A 24445-nucleotide genomic window follows, 5' to 3' on the forward strand; every position below is an offset into this window, starting at 1 on the left:
CTGGCCCTGTAAGCATTGGGCCATACGTTTCAACTGTGCAGATCTGCACAGAATGGCAAGATGTAAGCCATCATAGTGTTTGTTCTGTTCCTCAAAACATGTATACTAGTCTGGCAAATAGCTGAAGGTAGAAGTAATGAAGTCATTATAGACATGTGTTTCAGACCCCACCACCTTCAGGACAGTCATGGTAATGTGAAATGTATCATGCAAAAATTCACAGGTTTGTAATAGGCTTACCTACAATCTGTCCAAATCAAAAATGAGCCAGCACATGTACAGTGCGTCACAAATTATTTTAATATATAAATAGAAACTCCATTCACATGAATCAAACTGGTTTCGGTTGATGCCTTCTTCAGTGATATAAACAAAAGTAAAAAGTTGCTGAATAACATAAATTTATATACAGCATCATCTTGTGTGTGATTACATGACTGGATAAAAATAAATTCAAAAATGTTCATGTAGTTTTATCAACCGGGTTTTAATACTCTTCTTGTGTGTTTGGCAGAGATGGTACTTACACATAATGTTTTCTACTTCCAACAGCAATGTATCTGGCAGGTTCAAGGTACTGCAATGGGGGACATTTTTTGCCCCCATTTATGCGGATCTATTCATGGCTTACGTGGAGGAGCATTTTATTTATGACAATAGTCATAATATATTTTTTGAATGAAATTGATATGTGGAGCAGATATCTTGATGACTTTTGGCTGATGTTCATAGGTTCATAGGTAGATACTAGGCTATTGGCCCTGGGGCCTTTACAAGCCCAGCCAAAAAGGTACCCTGGCTTTTGCTACCCAAGAAAATTATTTTCCTGTGCCACTGTCGAGCAGAGCCACAAAGGTGATCCCTGGGGGGAATTTCCTGTCAAGTTTTTTCTTGAAGAGTGCTAATGAGGAGCTTTGTTTGATATAGATAGGTAGTTTATTCCAGAGTATGGGAAGTCTCTGGGACAGGAATCTATCCCTCTGGCATGTTCTGTTTATTGTGGTGATAAGGTTTAGGTCCCTAGTGGCATTCTTATTAGAATTTATGGAATACCTCAATGAAAACAAGTGGGGTATTGAATTCAAGATAACTTTTCATAAACAGGAAATTACTTTCCTGGATGTATTGATTAGGAGAACCAGTACAGACACATTGGAAAGTGAGGTTTTCAGAAAATGTCCACAATTTAATACACTTTTACATGCCACTTGCTTCCACCCACAACATGTCATCAGGAACATTCCTAAGTCACAATTTCTTATGATTAAAAGAATTTGTTCCAGCCCCTACACGTATGGCCAATATAGACAGGACCTGGTTACCAGATTCAAAAATAGGGGGTATAGAGCAGGTGACATTTGCAGAGCCAGTTGTTTTGCCAATCAACAGGACATGAACCAATTGCCCTCATATCAGCAGCGGTTAAGGAAAACTAGACAAGAATTGAAGGTTGTGTCATATGGCAGAAACACCAGGATCTTTATGGATATTGTGGGCAAACATTGGAATGTTTTACAGTCGGATACCAAACTTAGGGAGCATCTGAATGACAACTGCTCTTTCTCTTTCCATAAGGGCCATTCTTTGGACTCATTGTTCAGTTATTATAAGAAATGGAATGAGGTAGATCAATCTCTAACTCAAAGAACAATCAATGAGCATAAATTAGTGGGATGCACTCCATTTGGACACTGTAGATATTGTCCTAGAATATTCAAGACAGACAGTTTCGGTAGCCACAATTTACATATTGTTTATGATATCTCATTTTTTGCCAACTGCAATACTAGTTGGGTCATTTATCTAGCCAAATGTATGTGTATGGCATTTTGTGTGGGCCAGACTTCACGACCTCTAAAGTTTAGAATAGGGGAACATCTGAGCTATATTCGAAACAAAAAGCAATCTAGTGCTTTGTATAAACACATTTTGAAACACTCCACTGGGATTTTTGGATTTACTGTTATTGACTGTATTAGGTATAAAAGGAATGACAAAGCCACTTTACATGAAATATTCAATAACAAAGAACAAAAGTAGATAGCTAAATTGGGGGAGTTGATCCCACCAGGACTAAATGAACATTTTTGAATTTATTTTTATCCAATCATGTAATCGCACACAAGATGGTGCTGTATATAAATGTATATGTTATTCAGCAACTTTTTACTTTTGTTTATATCACTGAAGAAGGCATTACCCGAAACCGGTTTGATTCATGTGAATGGAGTTTATATTTATATATTAAAATAGTTTGTGACCCACTATACATGTACTGGCTCATTTCTGGTTTGGACTTTGCCTTTTGGATTAGAGCCTTGCACTTGCCTTCCATGCAGGTTATCTGGTTGTTTGGGTTACCTACAATCTGTCCCTATATATACCCCCTAATGTTAGGCTGTGTCCATATGTGACACTCTGTTTCGTAGCAAGGCATTAAGTACAGTTGTGTACCTACCATAAATGTAGATGTTCGAGTCTATTCACTGTTGCAGTCATTACTCTTGGGTTATCCTGCTGGCAGGCTACCCTCAGTCAGCCAGAATTCCAAAGTCTAGGTCTGGCATCGGCTGCTGTCACCTCTTCTCTGACATCAGTGCACCAGGGGTATAAAAGATGCAGCCAACGCCATTTTCTTCAGTTTTTCTTGCCCCAGATGTCAGGTGCCCTCAAATTGGTAGGCTGAAAAATATGCCAATAAAAATGCATGCACAAGAATAACATTTCCTTCATCTACAAGAAAATACACCAAATAGGTTGTATAGGATAGAGAAGTGCATATAAGTCCCAGCAAAGAAAAAAGGGGGAATGGTGGGTGGGTAACCTGGACTGCAACAGTGAATACACTCGAACATCTACATTTATGGTAGGTACACAACTGTACTATGTTCATCGTGTTTCACTGTTGCAGTCATTATTCTTGGGTTGAATTCCAAAGCTGAGTAAGGGTGGCTGGGCTAAATAGAATTAGGAGAGGCTATAAGGCCCTGCAGAACTGCAGTGGCAAAGCCTTCTCTAGACCTAGAGTAAAGAGGTAAGTGGTAGTGCTTTGTGAAGGTGTATACTGAACTCCAAGTTGCAGCCTCTAAGATATCTTTGGTTGGTACTCCTCTGAGGAAGGTTGCTGAAGTGGCTGCTGCTCTGATGGAATGAGGCCTAATGCCCTTAGGCACTGATTTGTCATGTTGAAAATAGCAGAAATGGATGCAATGGCCTATCCATTTAGAAATAGTCTGTTTTGAGATAGCCTTTCCTTGTGATCCTGCAGCATATGACACTAAGAGTTGCTCAGTCTTTCTGAAAGCTTTAGTTCTGTCCAAGTAGAAGCGTAACTGCCTGTGAATGTGCAAAGAATGCAGAATTTTCTCACCCTTGTTCTGTGGATTAGGATAAAAGGTTGGCAAGTAAATGGTTTGGTTAAGGGCCACACTGGACACCACCTTAGGCATAAATGTAGGGTTTGTCCTCAGAGAAACCCTGTCTGGATGAAAAATGATGACAGGTTCCATGGCCATGAGTGCTTGTAACTCCAAGACTCACCTTGCAGAGGTTATTGCTAGGAGCAGAGCTGTTTTCCAGGATAAGAATTTTATATCTGCTGTTGATGCTGGTCAAAAGGAGACAGTGTGAGTTTTTCCAAAACATAATTGAGGTCCTAGGCCGGAATTGGTGCTCTCCTTGGAGGACTAATGTTTGTGGCCCCTCTGAGGTACTGCCTTATTAAAGGATGAGAGAAGATAGGTGGTTCCGTATTGTAATGGGCTGAAATGGCAGAGGCATGAATCTTAATTGATTAGAAGGAAAGGCCTTTGTTCAGCATCTCAGTTAGGTATTGTAAAATCTGAGGGATATTTGGTACACACATGTCAATGCCTTGTTCCTGGTTCCAAGCACAGAATCTCTTCCATTTTTCCGCATAAGATTTTCTGGTGCTGGGCCTCCTGGCCTCCAAGATAACATACATAACAGCTTTTGAAAGAGGAGTGTTCTGAATGGCTACATTATCCGCCATGTTGCCAGATTTAAGGTCCTGAGTTGGCTGTGCAGGATCTGATTGTTTTGTTGGGTCAACAAGTGAGAAGTTTGAGGTAATATCCATGCTGGACCTTGAGACAAGCTCTTTAGGATTGGGTACCAGTGCTGGCATGGCCAGTCTGGTGCAATCAGTATCATTTTTGGCTTTTCTTGTCTGACCTTTAGGAGTACCCTGGGAAGAAGAGGCAGTGGGGGAAAAGCATATACCGTTAGATTTTTCCAGTTGAAGGATAGGGCGTCCACTTTCCATGCTTGCTTGTGATAAATCATTGTGCAAAATCTCTGCAATTGGCAGTTGTGAGGGGAGGCAAATAGATCTATGTCTGGGCATCCTCATTTCCTTATTATCATGCTGAAGACTTGTGGATCCAGTTTCCATTCGTGGGGATCCATGAGGTTTCTGCTTAGTTTGTCTGCCAGAGTATTTGTTTTTCCTGGCAGGAATTGTGCTTGCAGGTGAACTTGAAAAGCCAATGCTGTGTACCATAAGGTCATTGCTTGTCTGCAGAGGGGTTAGGAATGTGTATCTCCCTGCTTGTTTATGTACCACATGACTGTAGTGTTGTCTGTCTTTATGAGTAACTGTCCTGGATGAAGCAGGTCCGTGAAAACTGTCAGGGCATTTTGAACAGCTATCATCTCTTTTTGATTGATGTGAAGATGCAACTGGTTTGCAGGCCATGTGCCCTGAATGCATTTTCCTGCCATATGGGCCCCCCAGGCATAATCTGATGCATCCATTGTCAGTGTCTGTCTGGCTGTGGGTAAACTGAATGGCAGACCCTTGTTGTGGTGACAGGCTTCTGCCCACCATCGAAACTCCTGTTGCAGGCAGGGAATGAGTGCAATTACTGTCTCCAGGCTGTGGCAATGCTGAGTCCAAACACTTTTTAGGTACCACTGTAGTTTCCTCATATGCAGTCTGGCATATGGAATTAGTAGACTGCAAGATGCCATGAAACCCAAGGCCTGCAGGATTTTCCTTGCAGATAAGTGGGTTTTTGTTGCCAATTTCTTGAAGTAAGTAGTCAGATGCTTTTGTTTGTCTGGCATGAGATAAGGCATCTGGGCAGTTGTATTTAAGCTGGCACCCAGGAATATTATCTCTTGAGAGGGCACTAGTTTTTATTTCTTTTCGTTTACTGTGTACCCTAGGCCAATTAGTAATCTTTTTACAAACACCAGATGCTTCACAAGAATGTCTTTGTTCTCTGCTTGAATTAGGCAGTCATCCAAGTAGGGATATATTTGAATTCCTTTTTGTCTGCAAAATGCAATTACTGGTGCCAGGCATTTTGTGAAGACCCTGGGCTCAGTAGATAAGCCAAAGGGCAGTGCAGAGAATTGGTAATACATTGAGCCAGCTATGAATCTGAGGTATCTTCTGCAAGATTGTCTGACTAGGACATGCAGGTATGCCTCTTTTAGGTCCAAAGTTACGAGCCAAGCCTTCTTGCCCAGCTAGCTGCTGTAGAGTCAACATCTTGAATTTTGGAACTTCCAGAAACGTATTTAAAATTGACAGGTCCAGTATTGGTCTCCAGGTTTTGTCCTTTCTGGGTACTAGAAAAAGTCTGGAGTAAAGTCCTTGCCCCTGCTCTTGTTGTGGTACTTGCTGAATGGCCCTCATGTCCATGAGGGCTGTAATTTGTTTCTGTGCCACTGCCCATTGATTGTGTGGCAGGTCTGGCATACCTTGTGACCTTGGTAGGGTGTGAAAATGGAACCTGTAGCCTTGGGACACTATGTTGAAGACCCATTTGTCTTGGGTAACCATTTGCCAATTTGATGAAAAAAGTGCTAGTTTTCCCCCCAAGGGGGCTGCCAAAAGAAAAGTGCTTGGATCTGGTAGAGGAAAGTCATTGGGACTGTTTCCTGTAAGGTTGTGATTTGTCTTCTCATCTTTTGGAGGTAGGAGCACCCCATTGTTTAGGCCTGTATGAGCCTTGGAGCTGAGATCTGCCTCTGGGATGCCTGTATTTGCCTCTTTGTGGTCTGTCTGACACTGGAAAGGACCAATTTTTAGAGGGCCAGTTCCTGCTAAACCTGGGTGGCTGCACCTGTAAGAAATCCTTGACTGTCTGCATGGATTTTGCTTTATCCTCCATTTTTTTCAACACCCCTTCGGCTTTAGTACCAAAGTATCATGCTGTAATGGTGCATCTAATAATTTTGCTTTTAACATGATCAGGCAGCTTCTGTTCCTTTAACCAAGCATGCCTTCTAGTAACAGAACCTGTAACAGGGGCCCTGCAAGAGGCTTCCAGTGAATCATAACCACATTGCAAAGTATGCTTTCCCACTTGTTCAGCTGCATGCAATAAATCCTGCAATTCCTTGTTCTCTGAACCTTCAGTATTTGTCAACAATTTCTGTTTAAGCAGTGACATTAAATATTGCTGATATTTAAGCATATGAAACTGACAATTTAAAGCCCTTACAGCCAGGGTAGCAGAAGTGTAGACTTTTCCCCCCCATCTGTCTAGAGCCCTAAAATCCCTATCAGAGGGGACAGGGTGTTTTGCAGTGGAAGCTTTAACCCCTTTGGGACCCTGAGATATAGTTTCTGGCTCAGCAGTGGGATTTTTATATAGGAATTTATGAGAATCCGGTAACCTGTAGTACCTGTCTGGCTTAGCAGGTGCAGGGGGTAAAGAGTAAGAGGACAGGCCGGACTCTGAAAATACATCATCTACAATATCCAGGACAGGTGGAATAGCAAGGGGTCTGTGCTGGGGAAGTAGCAGAAAGTCTCTGAGCCTTTTCTTGGATTCAGAATAATCTTGGCTCTTCCAGTGGAAATGCTCCCTCATGGTATGCAGGGTTTCCCCAAAAGAATAATCCTCAGGAGGAGAGGCTGAAGGAATGGATTCTTCAGCATCAGAATCCTCATAGGGAAGCATGGAGTAATCCTGTTCAGAAGAGGAATCAGAGGAACTAGAAACCTGATCAGAAGAATCATACTCTATCTCTTGCCTAGGCCTCTTATCAGGAGGGGGATGGGAGCCCCTGATCAAACTAATTAGGTCTTCGGCCATTTTGAGCATCTGTTTTTTAGGCATGGAAGTCTGAGAAGGAAAATGCTGTACTTGTTTCTTTGTCTTTAGAGCTGCTTTAGTCTTTGTCTCTGAAGCTGAAGATGGCTTAATATATAGTTGTGTAGGTCTGAAGACACCCTCAGAAACCGATGCCTGCTCAGTGGCTCTGGACCCATCTGTGGGAATGATTTCCTTGTGTCCAATACCTTGAGTTTCCAGAGGCCCAGTTGGATCCACGTGGGAGTTGGAAGCGGCCTGTGGATCTGAGGTAGCGGGTGCCAGGGGCTGCGAAAGCGCCTCACTGAGAACCGGTGAACCAGCGACTGGCCTAGCAGAGGCTTCGTCGTCGGTTTTGGACCTCAGATGCCTATCCTTTTCCTTGTCCTTGTGTTTTTTGTAAACTCCGGTTGTCGGCTGGTCCGACGGCATTATATAATTAAATCTTCGGCCAAAGTAATGAAATGCAAAATCGAACCGACACTTAATTGTACATTGGTTAAACCTAGCACAAAACCGACAGCTAGCAATGTTGTGATCAGGGCCAGGCAAGGAATACAGTAAGAGTGAAAATCTTTATGAGGTATTTGCTTCCCACAAGAAATACAATTGTTAACTTTTTCTGACATCGGTCTGGAGCAAGAAAAAAGTTTCCCCAACGGGTTACTTAGCTTTAATGAAGACTTCGGTTCTGAAATTCGGATTTGAAAATCTCAGTAGTCGGCTGACCAGCACTTGCGAACTGCTTTTGCTTCGGGCACCGCGCGGCAAGAAAGACTGAAGAAAATGGCGTCGGCTACATCTTTTATACCCCTGCTGCACTGACATCAGGGAAGAGGCGACAGCAACCGACACCAGACATAGACTTTGGAATTCTGGCCGACTGAGGGTAACTTGCCAGCAGGATAACCCAAGAGTAATGACTGCAATAGTGAAACACGATGATGAACATCAATGCAGCTGCAGAGGAAGGAGGTTCAGAGTGTGGACCTGATGCGAATGCACTATATATATATATATATATATATATATATATATATATATATATATATATATATATATATATATATATATATATATATATACAGAAACACACACACACACACACACACATATATATATATATATATATATATATATATATATATATATATATATACATACATGTATGTCTACATATATACAGACACACACACACATATATATATATATATATATATATACATATATATATATATGTATATATATATATATATATATATATATATATATATATATATATATACATATATATATATATATATATGTACATATATATATATATATATATATATATATATATGTGTGTGTGTGTGTGTGTGTACATATATATATATATATATATATATATATGTATAGAGAGAGAGAGAGAGACTTGTATGTCTACTTATATACAGACAGACAGACACACACATGCACACATACACACACATATATATATATATATATATATATATATATATATATATATATATATATATATATTTTTCCCCCTACTGTTTAATGACTGTGCTGCATGATATGTTTGAGAAAACATTATACATATCTGCAGCTCAGATGGTTACTGGTAAATTGATGTGGCTATGGTGTGCAGGGTCCTGGATCATAATTTATCTGCTGGCCAGAACAAGGGCTGTTGGCTACAGAGTGATTAAGGCACCTGTAAGCAGTTGTAAGCGGGTGCAAAGTGGACAGTTATATCTGATGTGAAATGTATGTTGGGAACACATTGCCCTTTGTTTGTAAAGGTGACAGTGGGATGTTGGGGGAAGGATAGCAGGTATATTTGGTGAGGTAGGTTGGGTTGGAAGACAGACAAGACAACATACATGGGCGGAATATGACAAATGTGGTGGGTAAGCACCTTGGACGGGGAGAGGTGTATGGAAATTGGAAGCCCATGAGCCCCCAAATGGAAATAGTGTGACTGAGGTCCCCACCCATGGGCGGTCACCACCGCACCTTCATGGCCCTGAAGGTGGTGGAGCTGAAGGCTGAGCAAGAGGAGCACGCTGACCCTCTAATTGTGTCTCAAGGGCCTCAAGATGGTGTAGCAGATCCCAGAATTCTCTGCGGAGCTCCCTATGCACCAGACCCTGGACCTGATGTCAGGTGACAGGATCTTGTCTGTGCATGCTCCCAGGGAGGGGACGAGCACCATGCCCTGCTGTGGTCCCAACTGAAGGTAGTGTAAGACCAGCAGATGAGGAGGTCCCAGGTTGGGGCCCAGACATCCTGTGGCCTGGTAACATGGCCAGATGAGGTGGGAGAGGTGGTTCTGCTGGGAACAACCTTCCCAACACACTAGCATGTCACAGTTTTAGAACATATGTGGGTAGTAATAGTCAGCACAATCCAAGATTAGTTATTAACCCAAAACACCAGATTTAGAGCAGTTGCATAGCAAACAGAACACATGCATATATGGAACCACAGTGGCCATTACAATGGCATGCAGGCTACATTGTTAGCAACAGGCCACCAGTGATAGTGTTTCAACATGTAACATGAATAGAAACACATTTCAATATTTGTTGCACAATATGATATATGTCCCAACAGTAGATTTGGTGTAGACATACTCATTGATTTGTGTGTTCAGATTATTGTTGCAGATATGGTGAGGGGGGAGATGTCAATTAATAACTATTATATCCTTGCAGTATGAGTTCCTCAGACCTTTTTTCCTCTTTATGTCTTCCAGGTACCATATCAAGAGAGCTCCTTACAGCGTATACACCCCAGGAAAATGACATCCTCATAAACTACCTGGTGCAGCACCACCAAACCCTCTTTGGGCATACAGCCCATGATCTGCAGGAGAAGACTGCCCTGTGGAATGACCTCATCCACAGGGTAAACGATGTTGGCCTGCATAACCGCAGTTATGAGCAGGTGCGACATCGTTGCACTGACCTAATCTGCCACGGCCATCAGCATGCTGCTGCAGTTAGGAGGGACCAGCTAGCCACAGGTGGGGGTCATGCCATCCAGCCACCACTAACACATGCTGAGGAGCTCCTCGCCAGCCTTGGGGCACCCGCCCACCAGGCAAACCAAGAACCTGTTGATAGCATTGTGGAGGTGAGTGCTACCCACACAATAGACGTGGAGCATGCAGGTAAGGCCCCAGGGCACATTAGTACACCACTGTTGCTTCTCCATCTTCATCTGTAAAATATCTTCATGCATATGTCAGATAACATAGTCTGTTGCTGCAGTGTAGTAATGAACAGATGTGCATAACCTCTAGTATTGTGGGTTGGTACTGTTGGTGTACTGAAATGCTGCTCCCACCCTGTACCAATGCCACAGGTGTGGCTACCGACATCACATCTCTCACACAACTATGTGGGTCCCACTGATATACCTCTGAGGCAGCAGCCTGTAGCTGGTGAATATGGTTTTATTTTGTTCAGTTTTGCCAATACACCGGCCATGTTATGGCCATGGTATTTGTCATGCACACATTTAACACACCTACCCATAATGCGTGTTTTACATGTTCACTTATTGTTGCTGTTAACTGCACTGCATCACAGTGGTCACCTTGGTGGCATATCTGAAGGGTATGTAAGAGTTCTGTAGTATAATTAACAACCTATCAGTGCAAGATGTGTGGACAGAGATGAACATAATGGTGGGACAAATGGCCTACAGTAGGGACATGTCTGAAACATTACCCTTATACAGTGGCTACAACACTGTATATACCACTATTACAATGGCAACTGCTACAGATCTACACAACATCATATCACAAGACCACATTCCACAACTTTTACAACCTGTAATGTGATCCTAACATGAGCAATGAATGTGTAATATGGCATCCTATGTTAGGACAGCAAATATGGGGAATACATACCTTAACAAACACCGGAAGCATATGTGTGCACACACTCCAAATAACATATTGTGAAAGCAGCTTTTGAGGTACTGACAGCATTCACTCTTCATGAGTATGCACCTTCCATCAAGTAGAGGTCCTCAATGTCATACCAAGTAATGATTTGCTTTCCAAGAAGTATGTCCATGACAGTTGCCCACTCACCTGCAACAGAGGCAGCGGTGGCTTGCACACATCTTACAAATCAATGAATGGATCCCATATCCAAAAGATAGCACTCAGGAGTGGGAGATGTAGCCTTACCTCATCATTGCATATACCATGGCAAACAGTGCAAACAGTCGTGTATGTGACAATGAAGTATGAGACAATATTAATGTAGAAAATAAACAGATGGCCATCCAAGACAGATGACGACACATGTTGCAAACTGGTCATGGAGGCTTCATAGAAACATGCTGCAACACTGAGGGGCTTGCAGGAATTTCTAGCAAGTACTGCCTGTGCAGTACCTGTGTCGACAATTGCATGGAGTCTGCATAAGGTGGAGGCGTATCCATATTCATTAATGATATCCACATCTCCAGGCTAGTTGCTCAGCATGATGCATCTGAGATTATCCAAGTGCAACTAACTCTGGGCAAGACCGCAATCCAAATTGTAGCTTGCTACAGATGCCCCACCATGCCCAAGGATTCCCACTCCTCATTTCCTGATACCCTCGGAAATATTAGGGTACAACCTAACATCCTAATAATGGGTGATTTCAACTACCCCACCATTAACTGGGAAAATTACTCATGTACCAACTCTTGTGCTCAGCGTTTTCTGGAATTCATAAATTCCAATGCCTTGGATCAACTTATCCACACCCCTACCAGGGGCAGCAATATCCTAGACCTGGTCATTACCAACATGGGCAACTGGTGTTCCACACCAGAGGTCAATTCCTCATTGGTCAGATCCGACCACAAGCAAATCACCCTAGACATACACATCCTACCCCCACCCCCCAGTAGGGAAACCACCGTAAAACATTTCTCCAAAGCCAACTTCACACTTCTTAAGACAGAAGTGGCAAACTTCACGACACCCATGCAGATGGACAATAGAGGTACAACTGCTGAATCCTATACAATTGCACTTTATAAGCACTTACACAAGTGCATGGATTGTGCAATCCCTAACAGAACCAAGATGCTATCCTCCCAAAAAAGAAAGCCAACCTGGTGGTCCCCTGCCATAAACAAACTCTACAACAGAAGAAAGAAACTGTTGCAAAAAAGAGTAAAATCCCATGATTGGAGGAACTACATGGTCAGCCTCAGTAAGAAGCTGAGATCCCTCATAAAATCCTCCAAAGCTAGTTACGAAAACAAAATTGCCACTGTTTCTAAAGACAACTGCAAAGCATTCTATAGCTATGTCAAGAATCTCAATGGCAACACTCAGATATGCTCTGAGTTACAGCACAATGGCACTAAATATACAGAACCAAATGATATTGCCAACATCCTGACAGATAGGTTCAGTGCTAACTTTACCCCTCTCTCATCCTCTAAAGGGCCCATCTCTATACCAGAAGAATGCAAAGTTCCTGCAATCATGGCTGCACAGGTAAAAAACACACACTCCAAAGCCAAGAATACAGCATTCATGGGACTGGACAACATCCCAGGCTGCGTTCCACATGAACTACAGAACAAACTGGCACCCCACCTAAGTACCATGTTCAATCATAGCCTCACCTCAGGCTATGTGCCCACTGAATGGTGCACAGTGACGGTTATCCCACTCCACAAAGGGAGAGATACCATGGACCCTGAGAACTACTGCCCCATTAGCCTGACGAGCCTGGTCTGCAAGGCTATGGAATGAATCACCATGGAACTTATAAACAATGACATTGGTAAACTCCAAACCCTGGACTCTACCCAGTTCAGGTTTGTAAAAGGCAGATTATGTCTCCTAAACCTGATAGACTTCTTTGAAGCAGTCACCAAAGCCGTAGATGAGGGTAAGGTGGTTCACACAGCCTATCTAGATCTCGCCAAGGCTTTTGACACCATCCCCCACTCTGGAATTATAGATAAACTTACTAAACTAGGTATAAATCCCTATGTCACAAGATGGGTTGCCAACTGGCTCACTGACAGAACCCACACTGTGAAAGTAGCAGACTCTAAATCCAACTTCAGACCAGTGACAAGTGGAGTACCACAGGGTTCAGTCCTAGGTTGTCTCTTGTTTGGTATCTACTTCTCTGAAGTACAGGCTAACACATAAGATCTTTGTCTAACAAAGTTCACAGATGACTGCAAACTAGGAGCCATAATCAAAACTCCTAACGATGTGGACATCCTACAAAAGGGCCTCACTGACACAGATGCCTGGTGTCAAAGCCATGGCTTCAAGCTCAATGCCAAAAAGTGTATTGTCATCCCTTTTGGTAAAAACTCTGTATCCATGAACTACCACATAGACGGTGGTCTACTTAGCACCAAAAGTGTGATAAGAGACCTTGGAACACAGGTGGACAGTAGTCTCTCCTTTGATAATCACATCGCCATAGTAGTCAGGAAATCCTTCTACGTGGTAACAGAGATTGAGTATAGCTGCAGTGCATGCTGTTGAGTGTCATATGTCATGCATGTTGACAGTTGGTTAATGAGAAGTCTTTGTAATATCTTTGTGCCACCTCATCTGTAAGTGTGTGTGTGTGTGTGTGTGTGTGTGTGTGTGTGTGTGTGTGTGTGTGTGTGTGTGTGTGTGTGTATGAGTCTGTGTGTGTGTGTGTGTGTGTGTGTGTGTGTGTGTGTGTGTGTGTGTGTGTGTGTGTGTCTGTGTGTGAGAGTTTGTAGGGGGAAGCAATGATGTACAGGACTTAAAGTACATATTTTGTTTTCTCCTCACAGGTGGCAAGGTGGTTCAGGGTCCCTCCTGCAGGTAAACTGATGTTAGTGTCCATACAAACTCTGACAATGATGATAGATATGGTGAGGAACAGGCAGGGTTGTCAGGTGCTGAAGCTGTGCCATCGGCTGACATCCCACTGTTATCCACCCCATCCCCACACACAGTCATATTGCCTATACATACCCCATCACCAGTAGCCATAGATGAGGGACAGTTGGTGGGTTGTGGCATAGGACAGGACAGTGTGGTGACTATGGCAAGTATGTCTGGACACAGCAGCCATAGCTGGATGACTGGCTAGGTACCACACAGGCAGATGTATAAGGGTGATCATAGGAGGGCTGCTGGCTATCATGCCCCTGGCAGAAGTGCCACAGCAGGTGTCACCAGATGCATGTTTCTGGCCATAATGGAGGCACAGGCATGTATGGAATGTTATACCAGACAGAGTCTCAGGCACCAGAGGGCTACTCATTCTGCTGTTATCAACAACATCCGTGATCCTGAAGGTGCCCACCGTTATTTTGCAGAGGTCCTGGATAGACAGTTGGGTGAGATGGTGGGAATCCTCGACCATGCAATGTCTGTGTTCGAGCATATGGTGGGAGGAGGGCAGCAGCCACATGGACATAGGTCGGCAACACAAACAGGTGGAGGGCTATGTGGACATGCAACAAGTCGCAGTTGCTCCCGTAGTGACAGTACCAGCACCAGCACTGCAGGGGGGGTGCTGTCCACACCACAACATAGCAGGCCACATCAGTTCTCAGACAGATGACCTCCTGGGACATGTATTTTCTGCAAACTAAAGTAGATCCCTTCACATACACACACACTTACTTGGCAACACTGAGAGTAGAACCCCTACCTAGGTACTTATTGCTACTAATGTGTTTGGCCTTAATTGCACACACCACACAGCTTTTAGGATGAGGTGTGTACCGAGTTTCTTGTTAAGTGAAGAGCATCACCAGACCTTGTACAGTATGGTAATGGGGGATGTACTGGTTGTTAATGAACAATACGTAGTGTGACATGCTGTCATATACACATTGTCAAACACATAACAGTCATAAATACACCTGAGAGACCTGGATTTATCAGTGCTAACTACCTTGTCAGTGAGCCCATTCTGTTACAGATAATGTGCACACAGCACATGCATCATTGGGATGGATATTGTAATCAGTTACCTGTATGGTTGATGGTGACAGTGGCCCTTATACAGTGGACCTTGGGACATGTACTGGGGGTACCATGGTGTAAAGACAGTATACCCAGCACCCACACCCCACATTGCATATTTTACTCATTGAAACCCATGATAATACTCTGACATACCCACAATCACACATTGACCAGGACTGCAATACAACCCCTGGTCTATCTCATCAGTGCTACTACAGGGATATGCATCTATTGCACATGCCACAGGGATAGTAGGGTTATGGTCTGTCATGGCTCTCCTACTGTCAGCAACATCACTATCCCATATACTGTATAGCAATGTATATTGTATTTGGAGACTGTGGCCTCAGAATGCTGTATTTTACAGATATACACACTTGCACATATACACACACTTGCCAGGACTCAGAGGGTAGCCCATGCCTATCTACCCATTTGTACAGCAGTGTTGTGCTGGTAATGCAAGATCCAAGTAGCCCATAGGGTGAAGAGTGTAACACGGTACGCTTAATGTCCATTACAGCAGCAGCCATTTCTAACTATGGCAATGGGGGGTGTAGTGGGTGAGAAGGCCCTCAGGGCATTATCAACTACAAGTTTACAAACACACAGATACTGTTATTCTCAGTAATGCACACTGACACATTTGCCAGTACTGGGGTCCATAGGTGCAGGTGTTCCTAGGTGTGTACCAGATATTGTCCATGGAGATATGAGAAGAGTAGGGGATGTGAGTACAGTGGTATCATGCCACCTGACATTTGTCAGCAGGCCATTTATCAACTGATGCCACGTAAGTGATCCTAAGGTTGAGAGTTAAATGCAACATCCAATCATCTGGTTGCCTCTTGCAGAGGCCCATTGACATGCTACAGTTGACATGTATGCAACATATATTACATAACATGGCCAGTGTCTATGTTGGAGACCTGTACCCAAGCATGTTATGTTGACTGTGGTAGTGTAGTTGAGGTATCCATGGCATGCGGTGCATACAGGGTGGGGTTTCCTAGCTGTGGCATTCATAACACAGCTGGGCAGACATGTCAGTGTCAGTCAAGCATAGGTTGCCTGTAAGCATTCAAGATGGATACCTGAAATCTGTACATCTGTAAAGACTGCAGACATCAGCTAGCCAACAGATTATGCATTAGGATGAATGTTTGGACAGATAGACGTCTGACACTGATAGGTATGCCATTATTACATGACAGCAGCCCTCAATGACATGTCCTATACACATAGTAGCCTACAATTAATATCCACATATCAGATCAATATCCAGTAGCAAATACTTAACAACACACAGCTCACACACCAAGAACATGATAATCAGTACTCAGAGTCCATCTTTGCATGCAGGGGTGTTTGGTTCCAGTATTACAATCTGCAATTTACTCTTACTTGGGAAAGCACTGTTAACAGTAGTAACGTAATGATACACTACATGCCAGTGTGACTGCATATAACCTGGGCTACTACCCATGTATGAAACACAATCAAATGGAAAAGATTTTTGTACAAGTCATATATACTCAGGTGTCCCAGACAGTATTCTCACACTCCTTGCTACTGTAATGACAGCACATAGAAGCATGTTATGTACATGGAATTAAATACACTTATTAAAGATGCCATTACCCTACTATTTCATCAGACTGGAATGTGATCACTGGTTACCTGGGCTGACCCATGCTTAGTGGGTTTCTGCATTGCTTAAATGTAAATGCTAAGCAGATTTGTGCAGTGGTAAATGAAGCTTACACAGTGTAAGCGCCTTTTCATTTAACCATACATTAGTAGCGCTTACCATTGTGCAAACCACCGCAAACCCACTTAAAGCTGATCAAAACTGCCTTAACCACTCTGTATGCAACAGTCCTTGTTCTGCCTAGCAAAAAAAATAAACAGCCCTTGAAAGCAGGATCCTGTACACTATAGTCACAACAGTTAACCACTAAGCCATCACAGCTGTGAACAAATTTGTTGTTTTTTCCAATATATCTGTCAGTACACATCCAGAATAGTAGTAAACAACTGCTTTGCTTCTACAGTTGTGTAGTACTTGTTAGTGAAAATAGTGTTGAATCAGTATGTTGTTATATCTATATAAACACATATCAGATAAATATGGTGGGATACATCTGGGAAGGTATATACAACACTCATGTTTATACATAAGAATATGTATATATATATATATATATATATATATATATATATATATATATATATATGTGTGTGTATATTATATATATATATATATATATATATATATATATATATGTGTATATATATATATATATATATATATATATATATATATATGTGTGTGTGTGTGTGCGTGTGTGTGTGTGTGTGTGTGTGTGTGTGTGTGTGTGTGTGTGTGTGTGTGTGTGTGTGTGTGTGTGTGTATACATATATGTATAACATATGTCCATTACATGTAGTGGAGTCATACCTCAGCACCAATAGTCTTAGTGCAAAGAGATGTCATGTAAGTATTGCAGGTATAAACCTAAAATGTTGCTACAGTAACAGGGGTTGTCTTAACAGAAATGTGTGGGAAGTCACATTTGATACTAACATGTACACCATCAGTTACTGACAGACATCATAAGATCATCATAGTGCAGTACCACACAAATCACAGTAATGATCCTGTGGAATACAGCAGAGATATGACCAATAAATGTGGACAGTCTGACACATTCTGGTTAGTCCAGAGGTATACACAGAACTCCTTAGTGCAAGACACGTGGACCAAGCCTGACAAGTGGATGTTTACAGCCATGTAAATGGGGATATCATGAAAATGCTGGAACAGATAAGCTCACACAGTTTATGCAATCACACACTCCTGTCTGTCCTGACACATATTAACTGGAGGAGAAGAGGTCACAAGCCCACATACTTCCCACTAGTTAGAGACATGCATCTTTACAGCATCCCACTGCTTTGTCAGAAATACACAGCAGTTATGGTGGCCTGGCAACAGTGCATCTGACAAATATCTGGACATAACATCACACTAGGTAAATACACTGAGCTGCTAGGCATGTCACAAAGCACTGTGCAAACTACAGGCAGACTGCCACAACACTGGCTAAGTTTCTTCTGGGGGAATACACACGTACTTGCAAATATAGCAGGCACAAAAGGCATGTAACAGCATGGAGTAACAGACACCAGTGTGAAAGTGCATACCCACAACCAGTCTGAACACAGCCACAGTCGTATATGGTAAGCCTAATTAATATTACAGCATATGGACTGTGTGAACAACACCATCCTCATATGTGCCACTCACACACTAACCCTACATATACTGGGCCAATACACAGTGTAGTCTGATGCCTGACTGTGGTATGGGACATGTGTCAGTCTGGCCCTACAACATACACTGGAGCTGCATGCAACATCAGACAGAACAGGACCAAGAACAATGACATCTACCACAGTCTGTACACAGGCCAAGTTACATATTCACAATACACACTCTGTCAACAATCACCATACGCACACAGACCTCACTACTGTACACACTATAACAGAATGTCCAGGTTTTGTCCTCAAATATAAGGCCTACTATACATAACATGTATAGCAGTCTGATATCTCACTGGCTTGTTATCAGGTATGATGTCAGTAAATAATGATGTACTGAACATATGCACCTCTTACTGCATGACATATGGACAAAGGTTGACAGACTTGGGGTTGGGGGCACAAACACAGGGCCAGTATTGACATGTTGCTGTGATAAACTCATACATTTACTGGTGTAACAGGGTTTGTTGTGACATATGTCTTCTGAGGGATATGAAGTCACTAACTCACATGGATGTCACCATATACTGACTGTAATCATCAGATTATGCTACTGCATTTCTAAAGATAGGAAATGTGTGAGTAACACAACACATATAAGACTCCAAACTCTGGCCAGTCTGCAGATAGCCCTACAGGTGAGAGCTTCCTCAACCACATAACACTGTCATGCCATATTTTAAATCATGTAGAACAGCCATATCCACACAAACCCTGTTAAACCAACATTACTTCAAATGTAGAAGAGCAATACTTACATTCTGTCCCCATGTCTGCAACATCCCCCTCCTGTTTGTTGGCATGTTTCCACAGTGTATGCTATAAGAGGTATTTCTAACTACCCTCTGTGATACTGTTTGTCAAACACCCACATGAAGTCATGCTCACAGCGAAGGAAAAGGGCCAACACCCACATGAAGTGCTTAGTTATAGGAGTGTGTTTCAATGTAATTGGCTATAGGAATGATACCACAGCTGCTCCACATGCAATTAGCAAGCAAGGGACTCCAACTCATGTACAGGCCATCAGCTAATCATGAGCATCACTTACAAACTCATGCTGCTGCCTAAACAAAGCAGATGTACTTTTCCACATCCACCAGAGGGGGAGTGAGAGAGAGAGAGAGAGAGAGAGACAGAGACAAAGTAAGAAAGGAAGGGAGTAGGAGAGTAAGAGCCAAATGTTTTTGTGTATGATCCATGGGTGGAGAGTGGTATCTGGGCATTATAATGGTTGCCTATATTCAGTGGCAGCTGGTGACTTCAAATCACAGGGGGGCTGCAGGAGACAGCTGAATGGGAGGGGTCAAGGAGAAGGGTGTGGTCAACTAGAAAGGGGAGGAGCTATGCTCAAAACCATAAAAAACTAACTTTAATTAAATATGCTGCCCTGGGTGGCAAACCATCATTATGACAGTCCAATCAAGACAAAAATAATTGTAGAAGAATAAAAATATTTCAATGCATTGGCTGCATGACAGCTTACTTAATATCTAGATGGAAACAAAAGGTTGTGATGCATGAAAAAATAAATTACTTTTTAAATACATTACTGGAATGCCAGTCAAAATCAAGTATAAGAAAAAACAGAAGCACTCAACTCAAACCACTTCTCCTTGCACTGCAGTTCTAATTATAATATATTCAGCTTTATTAAAGTACCAAGTAACATGCTGAAAGTAGAAATCTCTGTGATGCCCCCACTTGTAAAAATGTTTCTTATCCAAAAAAGACCTGCTGCCTGACAACTTGTTTCATGGGGAAAACATGATAAAAGTAAAAAATGAAAAGCAAACAAGAAACAAGCTCAAGATACATTGCTTAAAGGATTACTGTACAGGTTATGGACCACACATGATTGGCATTCTGTTTAGTTTACGGGTAAAGTCTGTAGAGATGACTGGAAGTCTCCAACAAGTGTAATGAGCTTTTTAAAATAATGGAATCCTGTCCTTTAATACCCAAAGCTTATACATTATCTAGTCAAGTAGTCTCTGCATGGCAACAACAGAAAGGCTTTCAATGTTGGCAATTCTTTAACAGTATGCTTATTAAAGCTTACTTGCATCTTACGATCTCAGACAAGCTTACCTTATGGTCATTAAAGCATTGCTACTTAAACACAGAGTAACAGGCACTTTGACTAATAAGCATAAATCAACAGTACAAAAATATGACAGAAACCAGACCATTCTGCAAAATCAAGGACAGATGAAAAGCCACTGTAGTACTTGTGTCTACCTTGGATGGGGGGTGGGGGGACACTGCATAACTACTCCTTGCCTTGCTTGGACACATCTGGAGTCACTACATGGGGGAGTGGGGTGCAACAAGTATGTCACAATTTGAAATGTCTCTGGCTGACTGTGATGGCCCTGACACATTTGTCATACCTCTCAACCTCAAGAGCAAGAAATCTGGACAAAGCCATACACAGAAGTGGGACAAAGGCCCAAAAATAAGGACAATTTTTAAATATTGCTCTAATAAACTTAGAAAGATAATAGAATAGGTCTTGCATTAGTATGAATTTTCTGAAGGGTATAAAATCTGAAACTCAAATGTCTGTCATTTTCTAACTTCAGTCTTTAGTGATTTGTCACTAATTTGCCAAAAAACACAATTTAGAACAGTAATACTCTGACATGCTGTTCTGTTTGTTTGAGGTAAAATGACAATTGAAGAATAAAAGACAAAGCACTATATTAGCTTTTATTTAAAAGGTCTGAAAGTTCATTTCAAATACTTGGAGTATGCTTTGCAAGACTGCAATACTTGAAAAAAAGGTAAAATGCTTGTGATAAATACTCTTTTAAGATTGTTTAATTATTTATTTACTCCTGCTGACCAAGTTAGTTCCACTACACATGACCAGTGCTGAGGGAAGACTAAAGGTAGTAGTACTGATAATAACTTGAAGAAAGTTCATTAGTACACTGGTAAACATCCACTACTCCTTTTTGTAAGAATCATGGACCCCTTATATCCACATAAGGATGGCTCCTTAAAAGTGCTGTAGCACCTCATTCATGCTGTCCTGTATTGTCAGTACCAGATAATTACTGCTTCTGTTGTGGGGATGGAGCTTGTAGGCTACAAATTGTCAATGTACATCCATTACTTACCGAGCTACTGACACAAGTGTTCATTTTTTGTACCAAAGCTACATAAGGGTGACCCATAGTTTCAGGATTAAGAAACACATATAAATGTACAAATATGTGTATAAAATACTGAAATTCCTGGACATACTATTATTATTATAATTAATAGTAGTATTAATATTATTATTATTATGGTCATTAGCACAGGACACAAGGGAATTTTTCTAACCCACGAATGACTTAGAGCTCTAGAACTTAATCTCATGTCTCCCAGGCCTACCTCTGACCTAATTATGTTATGTTGCACAGTGAAATTCTGCATAAGAATAGCAAATAATTGTTAAATATGTGCTGAAGAAAGCTTTGAACCAAGAGGAAATTCTAGATATTATTTCATATTTGTTAAAATATATATTAAGAAAAATGTGCTTTGTTACAAAAGCATTCGTGCCATCACAATTATGGAACTCTATGCATTCTGTATAGGACAGATTGATGGAGCCTTGACCTTTAGGTTTAGCTAAGAGTCAGGTTGTACAAGAACCAGCCTAAAGGTTGATGTGGAACTGAGTGGCCATCCAGAAGGAGGGTGGCAGTCTGGCATATGGTGGAACTGCATCCTAGTGGAAGCCTGTTGGTGTTGCTGTAGCTTTAAAGGCCAGTGATGGGCATTTCAGTGTGCTGAACACTTTGGCTCAAATGCAGCTGGAATTGTATGTGTGCGTTTGTGTCTATAACTACAGGTTCCAGCTCTTGCTCTCAAGGTGAATTTCTTAACATCCATTTCTTGAGATCATAATGCGCTAGTTATGACTCAGGCCTAATATGTGTTTTTGTTGCTGCTATTATGTTGTGTGTTGTGTGTTATGTTGATCTGGAGTTTTACACACCAGACTGCCAATGAAAATAGATTACAACCAGACAGACTACAATGGATCATAAACTGAAGAAATAAAAAAGAAATTAGATGTTGACGGTAACTATAAGAAAAAATATGAAGAGTATGTAAAGGCAATGAGAAATTATGTCAGTCTTAACTGCTACTGCACAACACATGGATAACTATAATTTGAAGAACATAATTAAATAATATGTTCATGAACTGCTTCTGGTGAAATGTAGATATGTAGGTATATTCAACAAAAATTCACTTCAAAGAATTAATAAAGTACACATCAGAAAAAAATTGTTACTACTTGACCTTTAGAAATGACCCTAGTCATAAAGCTAGTGTAGATTATATAAAGTTCAAAAATGTTATCTTTCTTTTATCAGTTACTTCAGATCTATGCAAGTTTTTTTTTTATCTTTTTATTAAGACTATTACATAATGGATCCACACCATCCAGTATTACAGCAATCATAATAGAATCATGCAGAATGGTGATATAAATCTAAGGTACTCTGTATTGATATAAACTTTTTTCATTCATGTCCACAGCAATGTCACACATACACTCACAGTGGCACACAAACGTAGTCTTCATCTAACATACAAGCACGTGCTAGTTTCAGCCTTGTTAAGAAATGTTTCCTTTATTACTTTAATCTTCTGTAATGCCTATCTAAATCTGTCGGCTTCTTCTAATTTCATAACACTTCTCAGGTTCCACTTTATCTTTATCTCCCTGATGCCACCGTTTAGCAGTGCTTATCAAAAAGCAAGTAATGAAGTCCATCCAATGCACATCAGGCAGCCCCAAATTGCTTTTAGCTACAGGTGTATACAGCTCCCATAGGTAGTTACTACTCTAGAAGTCCAAAGCACTATTGAGGAGCCTAGACCAAATGTCCAGTTGTCCCTAAACAGTGTCTGGTTAAGCTTGACTGGGAATTTGTATCATCTAGGTAATACTGTCTTTGTACCCCACACTAGTACTGTCCCTTTGACTTTCCCACATACCTACCAAAACATCCTATAAAATCTCCCATCCTCAGTACCCCATTCTCCTGCAAGGAGTCCAGTTAGCCCAGTTTAGTCTCCTCCCTAGTTCTGATTATACCCTGTTCAATTTTCTTTTCCCCTTCTCATCACATGGGGTAGTCCTGTTTTCAACTCCATCTTTGTTTTTTGCATTCCTAACATAGTCCATTCTATAGGTCTTAACTCTCATATATTTTCTATGGTGCATGATTTATAGTGGCAGAACATAAACCTTTACAAACAGATGAGAAATGTATGAAGTGCATCACATTTGCTGCAAGCTGCAAAGTTAACAGTCATCAGCATTAAAAAAAAAAAAAGCGCACACGTAGACAGATAGCCCAGCATTTAATCATGGACAACAATGCCAATCAATTAGGTTTGGATTTGGTCATACCACTTCATGGTATAAGAGAAAGGAGATAGACTGATAAAATAAAACATAAGACTCAAAGAAGATATACATGTGTAACACAACAAATCCCAAGATTGTGGAGTAAGTCACCATTAAAAGTCAAACAATCCAAAAATGAACTACTTTTAAAAGCAGACTAGATGGCTATATGGAAAATAATAGATTTAAACATGGAATACATGAATCTGCAGGACTGAATGTCAGATAGGACCATGTGCAGATATGGTACAACAGTTACACAACTATGTCAGTTTTAACAAAAGTCAGCACTGAATGAAAGAATGAATGAATCATCTGTACTGTTTGTGGCCTCTTTTATGTATATTTTTTCTTCTGCCCATTGACCCTTGAGCCTCCCGAGTTGCACACAGGATCTGATTCTTTCATGGTAGAGATCATTGCACTTTTAGATCTGCCAGAAAGTCTTGGGCAGGGGGCTGTCATCCAAGCAGATGTTAGATTCTCCTTCTGTTCTCACCTGCTTCCTGGCCATGACAGCATTTATACTTTTAGCCTTAGCCTCACCATCTGGTAATGACCTGCCCATCTGCATAACCACTGGTGCAACCTGTGGTCCCCCATATTTCCACATATGCATTATTTTGCACG

The sequence above is a fragment of the Protopterus annectens genome, chromosome 4.part0 (assembly GCF_019279795.1).
Source record: "Protopterus annectens isolate FY-2018-M chromosome 4.part0, PAN1.0, whole genome shotgun sequence".
NCBI classification, from domain to species: domain Eukaryota; kingdom Metazoa; phylum Chordata; order Ceratodontiformes; family Protopteridae; genus Protopterus; species Protopterus annectens.